The sequence below is a fragment of the Pseudorca crassidens genome, chromosome 1 (genome assembly GCF_039906515.1).
Source record: "Pseudorca crassidens isolate mPseCra1 chromosome 1, mPseCra1.hap1, whole genome shotgun sequence".
Classification (NCBI taxonomy): domain Eukaryota; kingdom Metazoa; phylum Chordata; class Mammalia; order Artiodactyla; family Delphinidae; genus Pseudorca; species Pseudorca crassidens.
In genome coordinates, this window is record NC_090296.1 from 139708469 (window position 1) to 139714528 (window position 6060).

Here is a 6060-nt window from a genome sequence, read left to right on the forward strand (position 1 = left end):
AGTCAGAAAGAAGGAATTTAACAGGTTCAATTCTCTTCCTTCCTGCTCATCCTTTGTTTACCTGTACATGAGGGTTCCAGGAATAACGAGCTGGGTTTACGAGCAGCAGGTGCTTCTGCCTGGCTCCTCTCCTATGCAGACAGAGGCAGCAGCAGAAAAATAGTAACTGTCTTCATATCTGTACAACACGTGACTGCTGATAGAGTGCTCTGATGTCCTGTGTCTCACTCAACTCTCACAACAGGGAGAGCAGATCTTATTAACCCCATTTTACTCATAAAGAAAGAGCAGCAAGTGGCTTTTTGGAGGTCACAGCTAGCTAGTGTCAGGAATTAAAACCTGCATTTTCCACCCCAAACTGGGGGAGCGCCTAGGAGAAGGAGGAAGGAGATGAAGAAAGAGTTTAGGCCTCCCATGATCTGGGGTGCCCCCTCCAACCAGCCTCTGTAATGGACAGTTGATGATCATGTAATGAGCAAGGCCAACACGAGCTTAAACCCCACCCACCAACTGGGCGACCTTGAATGTTGCCTTGGAGAATTGGTTTAGCCACCATTTCTAGGCTGGAAGCTTTTTCATTCCTCTATCCCTCTAGTGGTGGATGATGGGTTTAGAACTGGTCAGTATGAATGACTGTAGAACGCTTGGGATTATTTTAGTCTCTCAACTACTTTTCTGGGCTAGGTGACTTTTCTAAGTTAGATGAAAATATTGCTAGCTGAGGCTCTGGTTCCATGAGTCCTTACTTTGCTGACTATTAGAAGTATTCCAAACATTGAGATGCTGCAATGTACTCAGGAAATCTGAAGCATAAAGAAGATTGGGTGACATGGGAAGATAAACTGGCTTTTGATCCTAAAATATTAATAAACTGTATGTGTATGCTTAGTGCTTAAGATTTGGAGAGCTTTATCTCCCTTACTTTAAAAAGGACCATCAATTCATTTCTGTAGGAGAGAAGTGGGTTAACTTCATGGACGTGGAAAAAAAAATGACAATGTCTTCCACTGTTACTGGGCTGTGTCAGGATTTCACAGCAAGCAGCCTCAATGTAATTCCACACAAGGAGAAACTGTTGTCCAAGTAATTCACATGAACCATCTTTTGCCAGCTTCAGTTTTGTTCACAGGCAAATACAAAGTCGAAAAATAAATGCAAAGAATGATTTCTGATTGTCACTGGAGTGCAAAATAGATGCTTAGATCCTCACCCTATGGATGGATTTTTCTTTTCTTTTTCTGAAAGTACACCAATCATGTATTGTGTTCAACCAAAGATAGAATTGGGGCTGGGCTAACTTCTCTGGCTTGAAACAAATATTTGGGCTGAGTTGAAGCTTATTTCCTCTTCCTCAGGGTTTTTCTCCCCCCCCCGCCCACCTCCACTTTCCAATTAGCCTGATCCATATGCCTTCCTACCATATAGCCTGCATTTGCTGCTTTCTATAATCTTAGTTCTATATTTTTAATTATATGTCTTAATTTGAATATATCCTAAAACTCAGCAAAGAAGTTAAAAGGGTAAACATCAATTTGGATGCAATTTAAAAAAGGATGAATCCAAAATCCAAGTGGAGAAACAGAAGAAAAAAAACTAATGAAAATTGAAGAATAGGTATGAGAAAACTTGGTTTTTAGAAATGGGTTATATTTATGGAAAATGAGTTTTGAGATAAAGGAGAAGGAGTAAAACAAACATGTACCAATATTAGTGTATTTGGGTAGCTCATCATTTGCTACAGTCTATTGTTATTTATGTAAATAGAATGTGTTTATCCAAATAGACTGCTAGCTTCTTAAGGGTAGAGAGAGTATCTTACTTTTAAAATTAAGGAGTATTTGTCCTGCTCAGGGTCTAACAGGCCTCCTGCCAAGAAGCTTGGTACTTCTGATTAGGACAGGAAAACGACCCAGAAGGGGTCCAGGTTCATAGAAAACTTCCTTCCAGGCACTCTCCCCAGGGATCCACTTCTCCACCCCAGCCGCAACTGTGCACACCCTTCTTGCAGCAGGCCTCGTCCCCGTCAGCCCCTTTCACTGACATCATACTTTTACTTTTCTCTCTCAGAAAAAGGGAAGATCCCAGCTTTGCTCCCAGTCTCTGAAAAATGCACTCCAACCTTTGTATTTTAAGGATGGGTACTGACAGCAACTGTGTGCACATGAAATTAGCCAGCACTGAAAGTGTTTGGGGGGCCCCAGAGCATCTCCAGCCAAGGAAGGTGGAGACTTAGAGGTTAATATCATGTCAAGAGTTTCATGGGTTCCAAGGCTGGCAGAAAGTGGCCATAGCTGTCTGCCTTCCTGAGGGGAAGTGGGCTCCAGGCCTGTGTACCCTTGGCAGGCATGGTGCAATGCAATGCATTAACTCTCTGATTGATCTAAAAGATAAGGAATTCCTGGAGAGTATATATGAAGACAATGAAAGAAAATCCACAAGGTGCATTGTGCCGCTGAACCCTAAATCAAGTGTACGGTAAGTCCCCTACATATGAACCTTCAAGTTGCGGACTTTCAAAGATGCAAATGTGCCTTCACATGTGCCTTCACATGTCCGATCACATAAGGTGTGAGTGAAATTGCCCCTCGCCTCCTATTGCTGACGATCCTTCAGCTCTATCATCTCCCACCTCCTCTCCCACCTCCAGTCAGTAACTCTTCTTGCCTATTCACTTGATGCCATCCCTGTATGCCAACTGTTGTACTGTACTACTGTACTTTTCAAGGTACTGTAGTGTTAAGACTTAAAATGTTTTCTTTACTTTTTGTGCTTGTTTGTTTTTTTATGTATTATTTGTGTGAAAAGTATTATAAACCTATTACAGTACAGTACTATATAGCCGATTGTGTTAGCTGGGTACCTAGGCTACCTTTGTTGGACTTGCGAACAGATTGGACTTACGAACGCACTCTCAGAATGGAACTTGTTCATATGTATAAAGGGTTCCTGGAGAGTATATACGAAGACCATGAAAGAAAATCCACAAGGTGCAGCATGCCACTGAATCTAGAGTATGAGTAATAGAGAAATCATATACAGAGGAGAGGGGAGGAGAACCCCTGCTCAGGTTATGGCCCTCCCCGTATACCGCCTTCCAGCTCCTGCAGGCCTTCTCCTCCCCTATGGAATGACAGGTAAGGGGGTCTGAGGGTGTGACACACTGAACAAGAAGGCTGTCCAGTCTCTGTCTGCCTGTTGTGGGCTGATTGGTGCCCCGCTCCCCAAAATTTGTATGTTGAAGTCCTAACCCCCATTACCTCAAAATGTGACTGTATTTGGAGACAGGGCCATTGAAGAGGTAATTAAAGTACAGTGAAGTCATATAGGTGGGCCCAAATCCAATAGGGCTAGTGTCTTTATAAGAAGATAAGAGAAGGACACAGAAAACACAGACAGAGGGGCAGCACCTGCAGGTCAAGGAGGGAGGCCTCAGAAGAAGCCAAACCTGCTGATGCCTTGATCTCAGATCTTCCAGCTTCCAGAATTGGGAGGAAATAAATTTCTGTTGTTAAGCAACCCAGTCTGTGATATTTTGTTATGGCAGCCCTAGCAAGCTAATAAAATACCTTAACACTATCCCCAGCCCTTCACACTTACCCTGTACTGGCCATAATTAACTAAGTGTTGTTCCTTGCACTCACCATGGTTTCTCCTCCTCGAAATTTTTGCACCTGCTCTTTCCTCTGCCCTTACCTCCCCTTTCTTCAGCTGGCTTACACCTACTAGTTCCTTAAGATCTACCTAAAGTGTCACCTCCTCCAAGAAACCTTTAAGTACCCTCACCCTACTGTCCTCCCAACTCCCTCACCGCCTCCCTACCACTACATCCCCTTACCACCTAGGCCAGCCTCTGCCCTAGCATTTCTCCCACTGTTGAGGACACTCACTGCACTTCTCCCTGTCTAGACTGATTAGTGTCTTTCATGTCCATATTGCTGCCCCCTGCAAGAGCCAGGACCAGAGTGGTCAGTAACTAGTATTGGGAAGAGAAAAAAATGAGCGAAAACACAAGAAAAATTAACGCTTCCCCACCTGATGCTTCAGATTCTAGCTGAATTTGAAAAGGAAGTGGGACAGATAAGATGTGGATTCACGCAAACCAAAACTAAAGTTGTGGGATTGGAATCTGATTTTGAAGATCAGAATCAAAAATTGCAGAAAACCCAAACAAATGATATAGAATCAAGCTAGAGAAGTTTTCTCTCAATGTAGAGAAAAGAAACAAAGATTACAAAAAAGATGAGAGAAAAGATGTGTGATTTGGTAGATCAAAAGTAAAGACTTAATATATGGATAAGAAGGACCCCCTCAAGGAAGATATAACCAGAGTAAATGATGTTGCTGCAATATTGAAGAAAAATAATGGAAGAAAAATTTTCAAGCTGAAAAAAGAGGTAGAATGCACAATTTAGAATAGCGTACAATTTCCAGGCAAAATTTTCCTGAAGAAAGATGCACAGTTTGATAAAATCTAGCAAATTTGTTTGAACATAAAGGATTTTTTTAAAAAATTCTATAAATATCCAGACAAAACATTAAAGTCACTTAACATCAAATGAAAACAGGCTGATTTGAGAATGTATCACATGACTGAATGCCAGATGAAAATGGAGCAAAGTCTAAATGGTACTAAGAGAAAATGTTTATGACTCAAGCTGAAATGTTAATTAATTTGCAAAGAAAAGAAAAAAGACATTCTTAGTTATTCTAATCAGGAACTCAAAAAAGATACCACCCATGCACTTTTCTTGAAAAGTTTATGGAAAGACAGGTTCGAATGGAACAACATATTAATTAAAGACAAAAACTAAAGAACAGCAAAAATGGGTTCAAAAACATTGTGACAGTCTGAGCTAAATGTATAGAATTAAGTTTTAAAAAATTCTGTAAATAGAATATTGGTACAGATGGAAAGTTTTTGTTGTTGTTGTTACTTCTTAAAATAACTAAAAATAAAACTAATAATAAATAGGTTTATAATTCCAAATGATATTGCCAAAGAATGGAGGAAAGATGGGTATGTAGGGAATTAGAAGTGTACTAAATTCCTCATCTTATAGAAGAAGGAATCAAATTATTATATTATTCATGAATTGGATAATTAGAGAACCTATGTATTCAAATGTGATTTTGAAAAACCTAATTAGAAGAATTCATAATAGAATGTATACTTGTAAAAATGGGGAAAATAAAAACCAAGAAAAATTGTACTTTGGGAAGAAAACAGAATAACACAGTGGTTCAAATCAAGGTCTTTTGAGTCAGGGAAATCTGGTTTTTGAAAGTGGTTCTAGCATTTACTAATGTTGGTCTGGAAAATTTACTCACCTGCTCAGAGCCTCTCTTTTCCTAAAACTTGAATAACATGTACTTCACAGGGTAGTTGTGGGGATTATAGGAAACCTTTGTCTAAAGAAATTAGTCCAGTGTTTAGCCTAAGCATAAATCAAAAATAAAAATGAGTTGTTGGCACCCGAGCCAGTGGGGACTGGGTCACCCTGAGCTGGGATGGTGCTGAGATGCTGACCAGGTTCCTTGCCCTGCACTCCCAGGAACTGGTCAGAAACTGGATTTCCACTGTGGGCACGTGGGGTGCCGTGGGCACTGTGGGGCTGCCGTGGTCCACCGACTGGTGGCTGATTCTGGACTGGGTGACCTACATCAAGGGTAAGTTTAAGAAGGATGATTAATTAAACTGACCCCCCCCTCCACAGGCCCCTCTGTTATCTGATGGTGCTGCCTCTTTCTATCTGCCTCTGGAACAGCCCACGCTCTCCGGACGGACCTCGAAGTTTAAAAAAAAAAAAAAAACCAACATGTTGATTGGTGTTGCTGTGCTTTTTGTCTTCGTTATCACTTACAGTAAAGGATTGAGAACGCTTGAATCTCCCTGGTGCCCCATCTCAGGGAAGCTCTCCTACCCCTGTTTCCTGAGCCCACTCCTCAGTTGTGTCTGATCTTTTAAAAATTTTTTGATTTGGCTCCTGTTCTAGATTTCTGATCGATTGCACAAACTTGACGTTTAGAATGTTCCTTTCTTTGTAAGATGAACTTGCCTAT

The 6060-nt window shown here is 41.0% G+C and overlaps 1 pseudogene; it reads left to right on the top strand.

Annotated features, from left to right (window-relative positions):
* Positions 1–5519: 5519 nt before the first annotated feature.
* On the top strand, positions 5520–5690 carry LOC137202097 (cytochrome b-c1 complex subunit 10 pseudogene; annotated as a pseudogene).
* The last annotated feature ends 370 nt before the right edge of the window (positions 5691–6060 follow it).